This window comes from Anas acuta, chromosome 11 (genome assembly GCF_963932015.1).
Source record: "Anas acuta chromosome 11, bAnaAcu1.1, whole genome shotgun sequence".
NCBI lineage: Eukaryota > Metazoa > Chordata > Aves > Anseriformes > Anatidae > Anas > Anas acuta.
The window spans coordinates 19355740-19376071 of NC_088989.1; the positions used below are offsets into that span (position 1 = coordinate 19355740).

General features: G+C 36.2%; 1 long non-coding RNA gene across 7 annotated transcripts in view; it reads left to right on the forward strand.

The window, feature by feature from the left end:
- Positions 1–6267: 6267 nt before the first annotated feature.
- Positions 6268–20332, forward strand: part of LOC137862458 (uncharacterized) — an 82099-nt gene continuing 68034 nt past the window's right edge. For all 7 annotated transcript variants that reach the window (XR_011100293.1, XR_011100291.1, XR_011100296.1 and 4 more), the window contains exons 1-2: positions 6268–6403; positions 6795–6893. This is a non-coding gene — a long non-coding RNA (uncharacterized lncRNA). The remainder of the gene's footprint in view (positions 6404–6794; positions 6894–20332) is intronic.

The window sequence follows — 20332 nt, forward strand, 5'->3', positions numbered from 1 at the left end:
GCCTTCTGCTAGAGGTAGGATGCTTTGGTAAAAAAAAAAAAAATAATAATAATAATTCTGTGCCTCCTGCAATTTGAAGTTTTGTGTTGCTGTTCATGGTAGCAAGGTATCACCCATTGCCCAGACTACGTCCTGGATTGTAAAGTCACTTTATTCAATAGGAATCACATCTAGCCTATTTTTGTGGATAGAGTTAAGTGCTCTGTTATGTTTTGTAAATATAAATGCAAATGAGTACTGCCTGTTAACTGTGGAGATACAATAGCCCTAGATCTTATATTGTAGTTCTCTTCACCAGCAGATGGAGACCCAGATCGTGAGACCTGGTTTTGCAGACATAGTGGTTAACATGTAATAATTGGTTGCCAGTGGACTTCAGTGAAATTTCCATGTTCAAGTATCTTTGAGGTTTGGTTCCAAATCTATGGATATCTGGAAGCCCCTAATCCCCTCCTAGATCTTGGCTGAAATATTTGAAAACAGAAACATGGAAAAGGTGGGTGGGCATTACTCTCTGATAGTAAGAACCAAACAACCTGAACATTTCCGTATTTCTGTAAAAAATTTTAATAAAATACAGCATTTTATTACCCTAGGATGCCATGGATCTTGTAGAAGGAAAAATATAGGAAATGTCTTCCTTTAGGATTTGATTTTTACCATCCCAGATGTTTGAGCTTTCTTAAAGCAGCTAAAGTAGTTTTCTGTAGGAATGGTTGTTGTCTGCAAGACATCTCTGCCAAAGGCTAGGCTGTCTGCAGGGCTTGAGTATTTATATATATTGTTTGCAAAGATGAAGGCTAGGATGGTGTTGGTTGCTTCACAGATGCCTTGTGGAAGTGCTCTCCTCTTTCTCTCCATGAAGTGTCTGTTGACTGGGCAGTGGGAACTACAAAAAATTGTGTTGCTTCTTTTCTTGTTGTAAAAGTTTTCTCTGATCAGTAATATAGTCCATGGAGATGGTGATTTATTGGTTCTCTTTCCAAGATATATGGCCTTCCTGCCTGCTTAATTTTTACTTTTCTTACTTTGCTAAGTCTTCAGTGTTCTCTAGATATTCATTCTTATTAGAGAATCTTGGAGCTGGGACTGAGTTTGGGTAGGATTCTTGTTTAAAACAAAACATTATTACTGTTTTGTGTCTTAATTTTGCCTCTCCTAAATGTATGACTTTTGGGAAAATCATATATTTATTTATTTATTTTTAAATTTGGCCTTATCTCCAGTCATTTTATCACTGAACATGCTGCTTTAAAAAAAAATAATTGTTCTTACTGATGGAAATTAGAGATAATCCTCTATCAGAGAGGTGAAGAAGATGGCCCTGAAGGCATCCAACACACAGGATCAAGTCCTGTTGGGTACCTGGGGAGCACATTCTAGCTTCAGTTATTTCTTTTTATTTAGGAACCTGAAGTTCATGTCAGTTGTGTTGGGACTAAGTCCAGACAGCACTAAGACAGTGCTGTCAGGATGCTCAGGATCAAGAGTGTTATATTTGCAGCAGTAGTCAGCATGGCAAAATGTGTAAAGAGAAATGTGGTCAGATATGTTCAGAAATTCTTTGCTCTCTATTTAGTGGTACTGAGGTAGAATTGTGACACTGCCACTTACTTGAAGAAAAAGGCTTAATGATACTAAAAGAATTGGAATGGTCATATTTTCCAAAAGGACAGCCATCTCTGAGCTAAGCTTCAATTCAGTTGCAACCTACCTTCCTACATGTGCTTTCCTTGAGCGCCAGCTCAAGGAGCAGATTTATTTATTTATTTAGCAAAAAAATTAAAGCATCTATATTTACAGTGTTTACAGTATTCAGTGCATTGTATATTTTTTTCTGTGATTTTACAATTGTCAGCAACAACAGCTGTTACCCTCATTTTGCTCTGTGTGCACACATGTGGACTTAAATGCCAGTGTAGCCGAAATCCAACTGCTAGTTTTGTGTCTGGAGCAAAACCTAACTGTGTAGAAAGTAAAGTCATAAACTGAGTACTAGCGGTCAGTGCATTCCAACCAGTGTGTAACTTCATACTTGTGCACGTATAAGAACTGACAAAAACAAAATCCTGTTTTGGTATGTGTAGAAAATATTCACTGTAAGGGGAAATGAAAATTATTTAGATTAAAGTCAAAACAACAATTTAACATCCCTTTGTGTACACAAACACTCTTCTCAAAGTCACAAATCATAGATGCTTGATGTTCAGAGTCATTTTAAATGCTACTTACCTAAAGCCAGGAGATGAGAAACATGTGGCAGACCTTTTTTGCAAAAGTTCAGGGAGGGGTGGGGGAAGCAAGAGGATGTTTGCATCTGCAGGAGGAGGGCCTAAAAATACTCTAAAAGCCGACAGTTCACTTAAATCATTAATCCTACATTGAAGACATTTCCACATTTTAATGGACTGCAATTAAACCCAATATTTCTTAATACGAGTGTCAGGTGTTTTCAGCAGTGATGCAAATGACTGCTTAGTGCTATAATTCTGAAGGGGAAGGCATTTAGACCAGGCTCATTTGAACAGCCAAATATAAACAAGAGCACATAATTCCATCTGCTTTTTGGCAATTTGTTGTTCCTTTTAGGTTCTCTTTCCCCGTTTGTCTTGTGGACACAGTTTGCAGGAAATGTCAGCCTGTGTGATTGATAGCATGAGATTGGATGTACTGACTTCATGCTTTCATAAAGCAAGACAGCTGTTGGGAGAAACTTTCCTTCAGGAGCTGGAAAGGTTTAAATTTTCCATCTCTTTGACTATTTGGCCTGATGAAGGATTGGGTTTTACCAGACAAGTAAATAAAAAGATGGCTAAGATGTACTAGAAGGTCATTCAAATGATCTTTAAATAGCAATTACTGGAGGGGGGGGGGCGGAGGGAAAGCCCTCTACATTCTGAGTTTGCTTAAGTGAGCCCTAAAAAATTATGCTTGTGTTCTCTCTCTCTCTCTCTGTCTCTCTTTTTAACCACTCTGTAAAACAGACAATTTCTAATAATGTGATTTTACAATGGAAGCTTGTCACAAGGCAGTAGAGAATGAAAGCGGTTCAGGTAATTCAGTGATTGTCAGCTGATTTGCCATGGTGCTGAGATGCTGGCTCTCTTCCAAAGTTTCTATATACTGTAGCACACAAGTCTGCAGTCCTTTTTCTTGCTAAACTTAAATGTGTTGGTTTAATTTTAATTAATTCTGGTTTTGGATATATTAGTTGTAGCAAAATAAGCGTGCTTTCCTTCCAAAGTGGACAGGAAAAAACCAGAGAGTTCATTTCTGCATTTATAAATATGTCTGGGTGATATTATTTGTTTTTGAGGAACATGTATTTTGGGGATGTTATGAACATACTCTTGAGGAAGATCCGGTTATTCAGAGATGTACCATGTGGTGCTCTTTTACTTTAATTTACTTTTTCTTATTATTCATCTGGGGGGTGCATTAGCTGGTAGATGGGACAATACCTAGGTTCCTGGCCACACTCTGAAAATTGTAGTCAGACTTTGGACTACAGGAATTGTAAACTGTGGTTCAAAATTTTGGTGAAGACTACGTTTAGATTTTTTTTTTTTTTTTAATAGTTTGAGTTAGATTCCAAATTTCTCTTTAGTCTAGTTTTTTATATTTAGACAGTCACTGCTCAAGACCTATTAATAAATAATGTTTTCTTTAAAAACAGAAAATGGTGTGTAGGTCTGATTGTTAAAGAAACTTGAGCAGCTAAATAGTTTCCTGCCAAGGAGTATATTGCAAAGATCCTGAGCAGTCCTGTTCATGTACTGGGAAGCTTTAATCCAGACTGTTCAAAAGTAAGGCTTGTCCCACATCTTCAAGATAGGCTCTAGATTTCTGTAAAGGTAAGCAGAGTGCTGGATTAGAAGGGGACAGTATCAACACTTCTGATGTAATAACGAGAGATAGAGACTGGACTGGAGAGTCTACAGCATTTCTGTGCCCAACCACCATTGGCCAGTGCTGTTGTGTGGTGTGGGCTGCTCCAAACCCTCTGCCCCATCCTCATCTGAATTCTAAGTGCAAGGCAAAATACATAAGGAAGAGGACAACGTTTATAGAAGCAGCCATGATTGTAAGGAAATTTGCTATTGCAGCAAATCCTAAGAAGCCTCAAAAAAAACTTTTAAAATGGTTTAGGAACCTGACTGAAATAGAAACAGTTACTTTGGGCAGACAAATGGTGACATTAGCTGCTGTGTGGATATGTTTTGCAATACTCTGAGGTAAAAGGATACCAAGGAGCTATGTGGGTCACTTCATTTAGATCCAGTAAACATTTCCGTAATCAGTAATCATCTGCACTTTTTCTTAACTCTGTATGGATCCCTGTAACAATCTAATCACTTACAAAAATACACAGTTTCAACACCACTAATTAGGACTTTGTAGAACTGGAAAAAAGCCAGTCTATATTCTGCATGTACATGTACAATCAATTTATTGTTGAATGTTCAAAGAGCTAACCATTTGTTTACAACTAAATGAGAATCTTTTATTTTATTTATTTATTTATGTTTGTTTCTTTATATGCTTACAAATTAATCTTGAGTATCTTTCTATACAGGGTGCTGTATTCACTCTTCCAGTAACCCCATTTAAACAGGTAGTGTTTCATCAGGGAGGAATTTAATGCTTTGCATTGCTTTGGCAGATTGTGGCTGAACTATGATAAATAAGGTTCTGGCAGGTCACTACTTATTTTTGAACCATTGCTCCACTAAGTTCTCAAAATTCAGTGCGATCAAAGAACTGCTTTACTGTTGTTAGTAATACTTTTATAGCATTAGTGCCTTAAGGTCCCAGCTGAGATGAGGCCCTACAGCCCTAGACATTGTACAGACATAGAATAAAAGACAATCCATGCCCCAAGAAATTCATAATCTAACTAGCAAGAGCAGACAGCAGTATGAATCTCCAAAAATAAAATAAAATACTAGTGAAAGAGTCTCTAAACCATCTCTTAATATTTTCTACCATAAATGTTGGAATGTGCTACCTTTGGAGAAGTTACTTCCATTCATTCTGGTGCCTCAATGTAAGTTTTTTTTAAGTGTGAATAATTAAATGTATTTTACGTTTGAAACCGAAGTGCTGATAATTTACAAAACATTTGGAAACAATTGCCCATGCTTATAACTGTGGTATGTGTTTCCTAATGATCATTTGATATTGTATTTAATACTCATCTGGGAAATCTGTGAAAGTTAAAATTATCTAAGATAAATAGGCATGTATACAGCCTTGCCACACTACTGAATGCTTGTAGGGTATGAATGTTGTTTGGAACAATAATCAGCAAAACTAATATCCTTACCAATACAACTGTGTGAATGAAAACATTTCTTTATGCAGAGTGACAGTGATGTGCTCAGTTCATACAAGAAGAACCCAGGAAAAGATGCCTAGCATTTATGATGCCTCTTGAGTGTTTTGGGTTCTTTCCTTGTTTCCCCAGCAAAGTAGCTACCTGCCTTATAGGAAATTGGAAGGCTTTGTTGGTAGTCGCAACTCCCTCATCCCCGCAAAACAAGATTTTATATATCCTGTACAACAAACCTTGCTTCTCCCAATAGGTTCTGCATATCAGGACACTGAAACTTATAAATAGGTACCATTAAATTGTTGTTTGAAGTTTCTTGTGTGTAATTGCTTGATATCTTAATTCTGCAAGAATATACCAAATTTTCAATTTTGTTTGTAGGCCTCTAATTAAGAGGTGTCAGTGTAAAATTGCCTAACCACTGTTTTCATATGGTATATACAACAAGCAGCTATGGTTAAAGTTAAGAGTGTGATATGAAACGTGTAAGGCCAGGCTAGATGTATCCCATATTTTGGATTCGTTGATAACTTACTGAAACGGGTATGAATCACAGAACCATCTAGGTCGGAAGAGACCTCCAAGATCATCTAGTCCAACCTCTGACCTAACACTAATGAGTCCTCCACTAAACCATATCACTAAGCTTTACATCTAAACATCTTTTAAAGACCTCCAGGGATGGTGACTCCACCACTTCCCTGGGCAGCCTGTTCCAGTGTCTAACAACCCTTTCGGTAAAGAAGTTCTTCCTAATATCCAACCTAAACCTCCCCTGGTGCAACTTTCAACTATTCCCCCTCGTCCTGTCACCAGGCACGTGGGAGAATAGACCAACCCCCACCTCGCTACAGCCTCTTTAAGGTACCTGTAGAGTGTGATAAGGTCACCCCTGAGCATCCTTTTCTCCAGGCTGAACAATCCGAGCTCCCTCAGCTGCTCCTTGTAGATCTTGATCTCTCGTTACACCAGTGAAAATAAATTTGGACTGAGAAAGAATGGTCAATTGACGAATATTTTGTCAGAGTAGAGAATATGACAAAAGAGAGTAAAGTTTTTTACTGACACATGGTAAGACCTAGTTACTGTTCATAGAGTAAATGTGGGGAAAGGCTGACTATAACAGGTGATGAAATACTGTACGTCTTTCTTCAGAGTAATGAAGCATCTGTAGTCATGTTAGCCTTTACAAAAAGTTCAGAGGGAAAGATCAAACATAAAATTAGTGTAATTTATTTCAGGTACAGAACAACTGTGATTTGTCAATACTGAGCAGTACTTACTGAAATCTACAGTTAAGGAAAATGCTAAGTGTACTTTTTTTTTTTTTTTTTTTTTTTGGTGGTGGTATATTTAACAGTCCGTTTTTCAAATAAGGAAAAAAAAAAGCTTTCTTGGATTGCTTCATCATACTATTAAGTTATATCTTTCCTTTCCCAGCTAATCTGTGCTTTTTTTCTAGCCATGAAGGACTCATAAGATTGTTCAAAAATGCTAGAATTTTCAACAGAAGCAGCATGTCATTTGGAAAAATCTACAAGAATGTTCACTTCATCAGAAGGTTAGCAAATATATTTCAAATTGACAGGATATTTAAGTTGATTGTGAGTTTTATTCTTGCACTGTTCTCTGCATTGAGCTGCGAAAATTGCAGATTTCCAGTATTCATATTTGTTAGTTCTATTGAAATAATGGAAATTGGCTGATTGTGCAGAAGGTTTTGACTCCCATCACTGACAAAACCTTCACAGGCAGTTATGTAACAAAATATATGATTTGATAGAAAACTCTATACAACAGTTGTGTTTGGAGGAGTTCACATGCCTTGGGAAGTGTTTGGTTTATTTGGACTTTCAGAAAGTCCAAATAAAAGTCCCTCCTGCTTAAGCACAGTTTGAGTCACTGGTGTCCTTTGACAAAACATCTTGACTTCAGTCAGAACTTTGCCTAGGCAAGGATTACCTGATTAGGTAAGTTCTATGTTGAATTCAATTTCCTACCAAGAGATAGCTTTTCATATTCAGTTTTATTTAAATATGAGCATTTAAGAAGACCAAGTTTCTAGGGGGATTCCAGAAAAGCTTTGAATGGACAGCTGCTTTGGGACTGGTCGTCTGAAGAAACATTGCATTTTGTACACAAAATTTGCCTTCTGTACCATTGGATTGTATTTAGCTGTGCTTGAATGCTGATGTATATTGCTGAGCTCTTCTAATATTTCATCTGCTTTTCAATTCACTAATGTGTGGATAATGTTGTCCTGTCTGTATCACTGACCAGCTATTAGCCTGTACAGAGCTGCAATGAGGTAGAATGCTACTGTTCTTTTTCACGTAGGTGAGTCATAGAACAAGAGGTTTGGTTAAAATAAATAAATTAGCACTTTCTAATTGCACAAAATTAATGATGGATGATTTTAGTCAGAAAAATAAAGGATTATGTATTTTGAGCGATATGTGATATCTTTATTGAAGGTGTAATCAAAGAGCTCATAAATGCATCTGTTTTAGCAAAATATCCTTATTATTCTTGTTACCATTAAATAAATTGCAGGGGTCATGCACTATGTAACTAGGAAATCTTGTTTATGTCATTAATAGTCTTACTGTTGTAGAAAGTTGTTGCAGGAAGCTTATCCTGGAACATTAATATTGATTATTATTGGAAAATTTTAACTAGGTATTAGTTATTATATTGAGATAGTATGAAATTAATTCAAGATCTCTATAAATGTTGTGACACAAGCTGATTTTTCAGGTGGTAGCTTAATGTATTTGTCTTCCTTTGTGTGCAACATCAAGTAAACATAACAACCAAATATTTGTGCAAACACATTTACAAATGGGTGAAAAAAAAATGAGAAGAATATAGTATAGCAAGCATGGTTAGGAACTTTGCAAGATTCTGTACCCAACAATGAGGTGCAAGTCTATGTTAAAGTGGTATCTGAGAAGAAATTCAGTTGTTCCATAACAGTAGTGCTGCTTTCGCATCAGCATTAATAGAAGTCTTTAGGAATTTCCCCAGGTAGTTACTGGAAGTGAACAAAAGAAGAATTTTAGAAATCCATTGGTTGAAGTGCATACTTAATTTTTATAGAACACACAAGCTTTCCAATCTATACAGGTTTCTACCTGTTGAAGCACTAAAAGGCTAGTACTCTCTCATTCTTATGTGACTTCCCTATGAATCAGTGCTTACGCAAAGGAACAAAACAAGTAGCAGTTTTGTGGTTTTTTTGTCTTGTGTATTTGTAGAGCACTTACTACAGGCTCTGGTCCTGATCAGTATCTTTTGTCTGTTACTGTAAGTAAATAATAACATTGATAGTAATTCTTTGTCATTAGCAGGGGATGGAGGCAAATAGTTTGTAGTACTCTGCGGCCTTTTCATTGGAACCACAATATTTGTATAATAGTTGGAGATTTTGATAACTTACTAGCGCTAATTCCTTATGTTTAGATAGGTGAATGGAATGCAACACATCACTTTTTATTGAAGTTTTTATTAAGGAATTTATATAAAAACATAGCAAATTCTACTAGTGAAGACAGAGTCAACAAATCCCATATTCATACTGGCTTGCTACTACAGAGTGATTAGTTAACTTTGATGCATTCTACATTGTATAAGAATAAATAGGCTGGGTAGGAACTTACCAGGATCATTTATTTCCTTATAAACTCAGTTCCTCCATTTTCTTTGGAGGGCTAATGTCTTGCATTCTTTTTCCTGTGTGCATCCATTACTTTTCATTCATGGGTTGACATGACACTCAAGCAAAGAGAACTGATAGAAAAGCAATGCATTCAGCTATGCTCTACCTTTATTGTGTGATTAAACAAGAATTTGAAAGCTTAGTAGAGGTTTTATTTTTTTTTCTCCCAAACAAGTTAATACCACAAAAATGTTGTTTATTTTCAGTAATGCTAATCTACTCCTTTCTCTGAAAAGTCACCCATACTGTTTTCAGCTGTAAAATTACTTTCCTATGATAACAATAATATATTTTAGGATTTTAAGATGGGCAAGTGATATTTAAAACAAAATGTTTCATATAATGCTGCAGGCTATCAGGGTAGCTCCAGGAAATTTATGTGGATTGGATTCTGCAGCATTTCATAAGGCCACGTGGAAGACTAACAGAGTGCACGTGCTTGCTGGTGCTCTCTTCCTTCCTCCCCTGCTCTCAGCATGGTTCTGCTTCCAGGGGTGAATACCTTATGCTCTTTTGTGCAAATGCGTAGGGAGAAGACTTCATTCCCCTCAGCTGCACCTTGGCTACAAAATAAGCCTGTTGAAATGGCAAATGTGGTAGGGGAATGCTGGTGAAGCAACTGATACTTGTGGGCCCAGGTTGTATTCAGGTCAGCTTTTGTAGCTTTATAACTTCGTTGGTGTGATTTAAGTTGTGATTTTTTTAAAGTTGTGTTGTTGTGATTTTAGAAGAAACTTGCCGTATTCATGTGAACCATCACTGAGGCTGTAATGCATGTGTGCAAATATTTGAATACCTTGTTTTTGATTTTGAATGTTTTATGTGGTAACTCCACTATAGCTGCTCGCTCACACCAGCGTTGAACAAAAATCAGATTGTAAAACTACTTCTATAAAGGTCTTTGGAAAAAAACTTCTCCTAAAATGGTTTGTTGTATTGTATCTTAATCAAAATGTATTATGTCTAAACTTTTGGGCAGACCTTTGTGGTGCCAGGAGTTGGATTTGATGATCCTTACGGGTCCCTTCCAACTTGGGATATTCTATGGTTCTATGTCATCCTCAGACAGCTCCCTAAGGAGGCTTTCTTATAATGTTAAATGGAAAGCAACTAGAAAACTTTTCACTAACATTTTATATATTTTCAGACTGTTATGCAGTTTTTATTGCAGTCTTAAATCAGTATAAACTGATAGCTATCCCCACAAGTAACTCTGACGTATACATTTTATGTATGAATCAAGGCACAGAACATAAAGAACAGGTGATAAAATATTACACCAACATAGGGAACATTAAAATGCTGATATTTTGAACAGCTGGCTTAGCCCGTTTTTCTTAGCTGGAATAAATAGTAATATTAAAGGATTAGCATAACCAACAACAAGTGTTAAGTGACTTGATTTCATTCCAGGCAGTAGGAAGACTTAGGAATCTGCATTTTGAGCATCATAGGGTGGAAGAATTTGTTTCTCCCAAATATATTTTTAAACAATACTGTCTAGATATGTATCTATTGTATTTACTGTATTTTTTGAAACCTTTGGAGTATGAGTCTGTGGGGCATACTTTTTTTAGATGTTTTGATATGTTACCTTTAAGAGAGTATATCCTCCTTTTTTCTGTTGTTGTTTTGTTTTTTAAATAATCACATTTTTCATTGGCTTATTAATTGAAAAAAAAAATATAGAAATGGAAGAGCAACAGTTATCTCATGGAGCACTGAGATCAGTCAAGGAGTAAAAACAGATCAAATCTTTTGTGTATCAACTTGACATCTCAACATAGATTTCAGAGTAGTAAAACATGATAAAGCAGTTGTATAAAATTAAAACTGTTGTGGTGCCATTTCAAAGATCAGAGAGAGACCACAGAGCAGCTGGAAGGTCAGAAAATGAAAGCATAAATATCAAATATATGAAGTGAAGAAGACGAAGAGAATAAAAGGTCTCCTTGGACTTGAAATTGGTGCTATTTGATTTTATGTTTGCTTGAGCTAAAAGCCAAGTGGTAGGAGTGAGAACTAATTGTGCATGGTGGAATATCAGAAGAGATTTTTTATGAGCAGAAGTAGACGTGTGATATCTGAAGGATAGTTTCCTGTCAACGGCAGATTCAAATGTGGAACTACTTGTGCAGCTTCAGGTCACACCGAACAAGATATGATAAGGTTGTACTTTAGGGTTTACGAGATAGGCATGAACAGTGTTTGTATAGTTGCCGTATATACGGGTCCCACACATGCTTTCTGTGACACCAGCTTCCCTGGCTTCTCAGTTTTGTTTTTACAAGTCTATAATCATTTCTCTTCATGTAGACATTTGCTTCAAAGGCTTTCATTCCATTTCCAGTCACTTAAATCAGTATCTGCGTGTTAGAGGGAGCGCTCTTTCTCTTGCAAGAGTGACAATGCAGATTTATGAGTGTTAGGATTTTTCTCACCACACTAGAGAACATTCTAGAGCTTTCTAGTAGTGAAACTGGAGCAGGGGAGCAGCCTTTGGTGGTTTTTTCATTTGTTTATTTGTGTGTGGATGTGCTAAAGTTGACAGAAAGGGAAAAAATCAAAGAGCGTGGCTCTGAGGAAGCATCTGAAGGATGCATATGAAGGGTCAGAAGGAGTAGTGAGACGTTATTCAGCTTTGTCTTGTAGTTCACTAAGATAATTTTGGAAAATAAAATACTGATACTTAGGACTTCAGCACATCTGAGTTTGATTTCTCACTGAAGTGCGGACAATTCATGAAATTCTGTACAGTGTTTGTAATTGCAAAGCAACAGACTGATTTTAATGTTTCTGATGTTTTTGAATAATAAACTTCCAGCATTCAAGTAAGAGAGTGAGGACTGCTGTTTGCCATTTTTGTAGTATTTTGATTTTCTTTCCTAATTGTTAGTGTCTATATGTCAGCTTTTCCTTTATTTATTTATTTATTTATTTATTTATTTATTTATTTATTTTAATGACACTCTGAAGTTAAACATGAGGAGACGTGCCACTCATCAAAACATACATTTGTTTTGTCTTTCTTTGAAGTTTTCAGCAACTTCCTTTGAAGTTTTCAGTTTCTGCAGCCATCCCTGCAGCCACACTCTTGACTATGGATGTCTTCCATTGCAGCCATGAAGAATATATTGAACTATTTTCCTAAAATACAAGAAACTTAATTCCACAGATACACTGCAGGTAACAGACTACAATGTAGCAGTTGTGTCAGGACTGTACATTCAGAAGTTGGTGCCAGCAGAAAGTGGTTCTCATCTTCCAGTTTTATCTCTGGGTAAATGAGTTTTGTTCAGCTAGCCAAGAAGGGTGTCTCTCCCACAGCTTTCGATATTTAGAACATGCTCTCACCAATTTCAGGTCTGTTAAAAATGAATACACTGAAAACAGTTGCTAAACTCAGAAAAGGTCGTTCCCCCTGAGAGAGCTCCAGGTTATCTGTGGACACAAAGACACAAACGAATAAAATCATTTGGCAAATAAATGTTCAAAGTGAGAGGAAAAGTTCTGATGTAATCATTGGCACTACAATTTCTTGGTCGTATTCCTTAATCTCTTTAAAGCAGCATCTCCTAGGTAGTAGCAGTATTGCTGGTACAGAAGTGGTGGTGGAATTGATCAGGAATTCAGTCCAGTAGCTGCATAATGTTTTGCTAGCTTGCAACCAGAGTAAGACTCTAGTTTTATGACATTTTTTTTTTTCAGATTTCCACTCTTTATTATTTCTTGGTTTCAGCTTCTATTACAGACAGAGGAAATGATCCATACAACATGTGAGCCCTTCTTCCCTGGGAAAGAAAGTTGCCTTCCACGGCAACTTTTCTTACACTGCTTTAGGTACATATTTTCTTATTTCTTATATACTTAAAAGGACATTTACAACCCTGATACACCAAATCATCTTCTGTGTCTTTCTTTCAAAATCAAGTTCCTTTCACTTTGGGGATAAAGGGAGGATGTCCATTTTGTCCCATCATACCAATTTCCTTTAGAGTATCTTTAATGTGGTACTTGTTTTGTTCGCCCTCCTTTTATCCAAAAGGATGTCAATAGCCTGCACAATTTGATTGTCTTCCAGCCACTGAAATGAGGCTCAAAAGACATTTGTTTCCTTGCAATGGATCTGTATTCCACAACTCTCAGATGATTATCGTGATGACTGATGTATGACCTAAAAATCCCTGTTGCCAAATTTTGATACCTTGGGTCTTTCGCTCTTGATATGCTCTTTTGATACCTTGGGTCTTTAAGCTCTTTCACTGATGTTCGTACTGAAAAACAGTAAAACTGTTACAGTAATTAGGTTCTTAAATAATTTATTTTTAATTACTTTAATACTTTGATTGACATTACAAAGAAGCTCTGGAGAGGTTAAGATGGTCTTTGCAGATAGCACCATGCCTGTAAAGTCTGTATTAATTCTTGACAATGTTTGTGGTGTGTGAGAATATTGATAGGAGCCTGTCTAGTTTTTACAAATTGCTATTAGAAAATATATTGAATACCAATATTTCATTGAATTTTAGAATTCTATTGTTATGGAGTATGAAAAATATTTTTTTTTTAATGAAACACAAAGCATCTAAGATACAAAAATATTTCTTTCTTGCTTTTTCTTCAAAATTTCAGAAAATAAATGTTGTGGATTATCTTGTTTGCTGCATAAATCTTTCAGGAAAAAATGATTTGTTATGATCTACATTGTTGTATGCTTTCTTATGAGATTTCTATTTCTCTCTCAACATTTAAAAGTTATTAGAAGAAATTAAAGTGAAATTTGAGAAAATATAAAATTACTAATTAAAAATGGGTAACGTTCACTTCATAATGGACAAACCTGTGAAGTTCATTAAATACCACCATTGCCACAGTCACAGTGACCTAAAAGAGATTTTGCAGCATTTTGTGTATGCGTGGGCTGCATTTTATCAAAGGTGTCCTGTCCCCTAGCAGTTACCCTAGTAGGGACACCAATGTTAAAATAACTGTTGACCTATTCAAGTTATTTCTTCTTAAAAAAGAAAGTAGTGATAATGAAAAAAATCTGCCTGCGAATTTTTTATTGGAATCTCAGTGTATCCCATTTTTTGAGCATGTGTGTATTTACCCTTACAGTATGTAATCTGAAAGGGCATAGAGTGTGTAGCTGTTGAGACATATGTCTTGTTTCCGCTAAATGTAATGCCTTTATTGTTTGTGCATCAAGATTATAAAGACTTCTTGTTCACATAATGGATACAGCTGGGTGAATGGGGGGGCAGGGGGTTCTTACAATAAAAAGGCATTTGATTGCTGCTGGGATCCTTGTCAGTAAAATACTCAAAGATGGTTAATTGGACATTAATGTGTCAGGTTTTCAACAAAAAAACAAGAAATTTGCCAAAAATAAAACCCGAAGGAAACACGCCTCCAAATTTTACAACAAAGCTTTGTTTAAAATAGAAGTTAAAGCAGCTAAGATTTATGACATGTTGACATAACTGATGGTAAAGGAGTTGGCTGAAGCTACGGGTGTGAAGGTCCAAATGAGAACATCTGCATTAAGAAGCTAATTCTCTTAAACATACTGATCAAAATATTAATGCTACATGTAAACACAAGTGCTTTATCTGACAGTGATTTACATTTGGAACGACCTAATCCAACTATGCACTGCATCTTTATTCATTACCAGCAGCCTTTACTTAACACTTCATGCCCGCTTGCACAGGTGGACAATCTACTCAGAGTGACTATTGTGTTTATGTTATTTTTTCATAAGCAGGGTTTGAAATTTGTCAAACTGCATCATTGTTTAACTATGTGCCAGTCAAAGGGAAATTGCCAGATGGAGCGGCTTTCCCCTAACCTTGCTCCAGGCAATGAAATTACACATAGGCCACAGTCTTATGTCAAGTCTTTAAAAAAAAAAAAAAAGGAAAAAAAAGTCAGGCAATGAATAGGTATGACTATGTGCATTCACAAAACCTGGCTTTCTTATGCCACTAATTTTATATGAAGGCTCATGCCAATGGTAAATAAAACTTCATGTCCGTCATGTCACTCATTAACTAGGTGCTCATAATTTATGTATTTAAGGCTTGCTTGTCCGCCAAGCAATCAAACAGTAAACCATGTTTTATAGGTGTTAGTGTTTATAGAAACTGTAAATAAATGTCAAACAAAAAAAATCAGCTTTCAGAAAAATGATCAGGGTTAAGTCATTTATCATTGTTCCAACTGGAAAAATCTGAGAACCTGCCAGTGCCAAAGCAAATGTTTCCCTGGCTTTTTCTAACTTGCAGTTTAAACTACCAGATTGTAGAATTCTATTAGCAGGATTTGATGAAATGGAAAATTTGCAGATCATATGTTTAACTGAGCCTCTCGCTCAAAGAACAGGACAAGCTAGTTCTTTAAGATGGCCGCCTTTTATTGTAACGATTTGTTGCTTTTTTATTTTTTTTTATTATTTTTTTATGTTTATACTCAAATCAATGATTAATTGAGATGAATTAGGCAGAAGTTAGGCTGCTTCAGAATGGGGACGGGCAGGTCCTTTGCTAGTGAAGGAAAAGCAAGTGTAAACCTCAGCTTCCACGCTATAGCTGTGGTGGGCACTGTCCGTTCTGGTGTACCTACTGTAGGCCTGGTCCAGCTGAAACATGCACAAGGTAGAAAGGACATACAGGCACCTACTGCTCAGCGTTGTCACGGGGTTGCTTTCCATCCAGACAAGTGCTTCAGGAAATCAGAGTGAAGTGCTGCGTTTCTGGTTTGAATGTGTATACATTAGCTTTGGGCCTACACTTATGCACTGCCGGGTAACAACAGCATCCTATTGCTGACTGTAGCTGTATCTGTATCTCTGAAGTGGCATGCTGTACATGATAGTAACATGTAGGGGATTTGTAAACAAGGAGATCTGTATTTTCAGATGCTATTGCTCACTTACGGCAATACTGTAGGCTGATATATGGTACAGAGGCTGCCTGCTAGGTCCACATCAAAGTATGAGATCCATTTCACAACAAAAGCATGTCTGTGCAGCTCAGTGCTAACTAGGTATCCATTTGGTGTTGTTATTTATTTATTTATTAAGAATATAATTCTAACATTTTTTTAGATTGGTGTGCCTCTAGAATTGCACTTAAACAAAGCTCCTTGACTAAGTAGAAGAGAGCTACCTAATAACATGTAGCAGCCATAATTTCTGTTTTCCAGTGGAGGGCAAGTGAACAGAGATCATAAAGGGAAATTAATTAAAGTGCAAAAACCAGTAAGGTGATCTATCCTACAGAAAAGAAGAAACAAATAAACAAAGTGTAAGTCAAGATAGTGGCATTCCTGTTTCTGGTGTTTTGTTTGTGAGTTTTTTGTTTGTTTGTGGTTTTGTTTGTTTGTTTGTTTTTGTTTGTATATTTGTTTTGTTTTGTTTTTAATCACTAGAGGAATGATAGTGACCACAAACATGGGGGAGGTGATTTGTACATTGAGAGTGATTGTCAAATAGCCTACACGTGCCAATGTTGAGTGTTTAATGGATTTTTTAATTATTTTTTTAAGCTTATTTGTATCCGTATATGCCTCTATTAACATGTTCTTCCATAGTAAAACTAAAAATGTGTCAAATAGCCTAGCGGCTTGTTGAAGAGCTACTGATGTTTGGAAAGTATAGCTCTGTCGGGTTTCTGAAGATGTCCAGGGAAATGATCCTGATGTGCTGTGATCTGAATTGGCAATTGATCCCTGTGTGGGAGTTTCTGTACCTCATAGTGCCACAAAATGATATGCTTCCTTGTGGTAACTTAGAAAGAAAGAACTTTCAAACATATTTATAACATACAGTTTGTATATTTTCAGTAGCCAAGGAAGTATTCAGCAGGTAATAAGTAAAAAAAAAAAAAAAAAGTATTCATAAGGTAATTCAGCATTGCCTTAGCCTTGAGTCAGATTCTCACATGATATATTTTTTTTTAGCTCTGTTCATACTGGCAGGGCGGAACATGTTGATGAAATCTGAGGGTACTGAGGAGCTCTTTGATGTATGATGGGCTAAGAATTTTGCTACAAGATGATGATTATGAAAAGTATAAATAATCTGGAATTGTTAACATGACCAACATCTTGACTTCAGTTTCTATTTGGAAAATAAAACTAGAATTTTTAGCATTGTAATCAATCTGTCTTATACTTGAGCTCAAACTTGCCTGGAGTTTTAGATTAATAATAAATAACAATTGTACTTTTTAATATCCTTTCTATTTTTCTGTCTTCTCGCTGTATAGTAAAAATACATTTATTTTTAAACCCAAATTAATTTTTAAGTTGTCACTTTATTATTGGGTTTGCACAAACTTTGAAAAATGTTCACTGAAGAAATGTGGCACAGGTCCCTCAGATGCATTTATGAGTTCTGTCTCGACAGCTACAGAGAAGGGTATGTGACACCTTCAGCTTCAGTATTGGGTACCTGACAGCTTCAGCATTTCCTGCCTGTTGTTGTGCCTACCATAGCTTACTTTAGTTCTCAGTTATTTGAAAAACTCATCCAAATTAAACAAAAAGGCTCTCAACTTTCTGAGTAAGGTAATGCATGGTATTCAATTTCATGGTATTTCTAGTGACTTTTTTTAAAGTTATATTTCCACTTATTTGGCCAACTCCCTAGGTCTTCATTGAGGGCTCAGTTGAAAGCAATTTCTTAGTGGTACAGTGCACCTGTATCAGACAAACAAGCCCTGAGGTTTTTATTTGATTCTTACTCAGCAAAACTCCCATCAACTGGTCAGGCTCATTGAAACCTGTAGAAAAGTTCCCATCGTTGTTAGGACTTCTGTATGATAAACAGTTTTCAATCACTGTGTAAATGGGGCAATTTAAATACTGTGCTGTTGCATAAATTGATTTACTAATTTATGAATGACATTTAAAAATATATAGTCAAGTATATCTATTCTGTGTTTTCTTGCTTTCTGAAGACAGACTTTGATTCTATAAGTTTTTTAAAAAATATAGGCAATAAATACTTTCAAATAGCTAAGGACATAATTCATGCCTTGTAATGCATGTTTTAAAAATCAGGCCTTTTTCTGGCTCATTACCCAGCCTGAAGACTTGATTTTTTTTTTAATTAATGTAAGAACACCTTCTTTATGGCATGTTCATGTTTACCCAAAAGTCACATCATTTTTCAAATTATACAGGGTGTCAGTACTAAGTGTAATGATCTTTACTGCTAGCATTCCAAAATGAGCACTACTTCCCCTCTACCTCCCTAATCAGGCTAGGAAAAAGAAGAACCAGAAATCTTTTTACCTTGTAGTGTTTTGTGCTAATGAGCGCTATACATAAAAATTGCACAGAGAAGCAATCAGGTTTGCTTTTATATGAGTTGTTTGTAACAGTTGAGCTCTACCACCCAATGCACAGCAGATATCCATGCATTACTGTCTAGAGTCAGACTCCAACCCACGGTGGTGCAATGTTTATATTTCTTACAACAGAGCATGCTGGATAACTAGGATTCTTATTTGGTAGTAGTGGAGCTCACATAATGGACTAAAGACAGTCTAAGCATAAGCAGACACAGTTCCTGTTGACTTTCATGTGTCTGAAAACCTGATTGCTTCCATTACATGTTTCTAATTCTCATTTTATTAGGTGAGATCATACCATGCTGAAGAGTGGTGTACAGAGCTAGTTCAGGATTCAGCTCTTTAATTTCTGCTGCTGATTACGAGAAACTGAGTAGTCCTGATTATCTTGTGGAAGTTAGAAACATTTGGTCTTTCTTCATTTTTTTCTTCCTAAAATAGTCCTTGGGGCTTTGGGTTGTCTTTTAAATAAATGCTATTAGAGAGACCTGTACTTCTGTGTCTGTGAGTTGCGTGATCTAGGACTGGGATTCATCAGTACTGCATTAACAGAAACACAACAGCTTTGTGAGGTGGATAGTGCAAGTAATATGCAGAAAAAAATAGAAGAAAGGAACTCAATTTTTTCCTTGGGAAAAAAAAAAAAAAATCTGATTATATTTTATTTATTGTATTATTTTAACTATTTATTTATTTAAGAGTGATGCCTTTTAGATTAACAATGCTGTTTACTGGTACATCCTGAACACCTAACAGGGTTCATCAGTTCATGATTTTGTCTTAGCCTATATAATATTTGCTGCTGTGATCAAGTCTGAAAGTATCAGAGCTCCTCCTTGCGCTATATTGATAAGATACAGTTACCAAAATCAAACAGGCTGTCATTCTGTACAAGAAAGTAGGGAAGCTGAATGTTTTGGCAATCTTCTATTGGTGCTCGTGTAAGTTTTCCTTTGATGTTGTCAGTATTTCCACAGTGTATCTGAATGGTCATCAGTGTCAGGAACATGCAAGCTTGTTGGTGAATAATTCAATCCATGGTTGTGTTTTGCAGCTGTTTTAGAATAAATTTTCATTTTATTTGGTTCTTCTCAGCAATGTTAAAGCTGCACTGAGATGGAAACATTTGGCTTTACCTCATGTGGTATGATCTTTTGCTGGCACGCAGCTCGAGCAGATCCTCCTGACAACCTTTACATCACCAATTGTCCTGCTTCCTCTCTCAGCCCTGTTCCTCAAGCAGACTCCAGCCAATGCAATAGCCCATGCTGAAAAGGATGTATGGCCAAAGCCTTCTCTGTATGTCAGTAATGCCCATTTGCCTTTGTCCATCATTAAGCCAGGTATCATCAGAACTTACCAGCCCAAAGTATGGAGAAGTGCAAAAGGCTTCCAAACAGTATTTATGTCAGACAGGATTATTGACCCTGTGTTATAGTGGGGAACTTCTTTGTAGATGTGCTGCACTTGTGAAGGCTTAGTGAACTTCTAAGTCTATTACTCATTTTTCTTGATGATTTATTTACTTATTCAGTAATAAGTCAGCTTGGTAAAGCACAGCTCTTTGTGTGGTTACACAAAGATAAGCCTGAGTTTCAGGTATCCATCATGTTCCATTTTCTGTCCCAGATGTCTTTATTTATCTATTTATTTATTTATTTATTTATTTATTTTTATTTTTATTTATTTTTATACTGCTTGCTTACACAACAAAACTTCCCTGATATGCCACATTTTGCCTTCTATGAGCTGGATGTGCTTTTCTTCCATCGTCTCTCATCTTTTTTGGAACTTATGCAGACTTTCACACCTGTGTAACATGTAAAACAATAGGTTGGGAACAACCTTTGTATCCTGAACAACAGTCATAATCTGTTAACTGTTACAGAAAGGTGAAGTCCATTCCACAGCAATGAATTCACA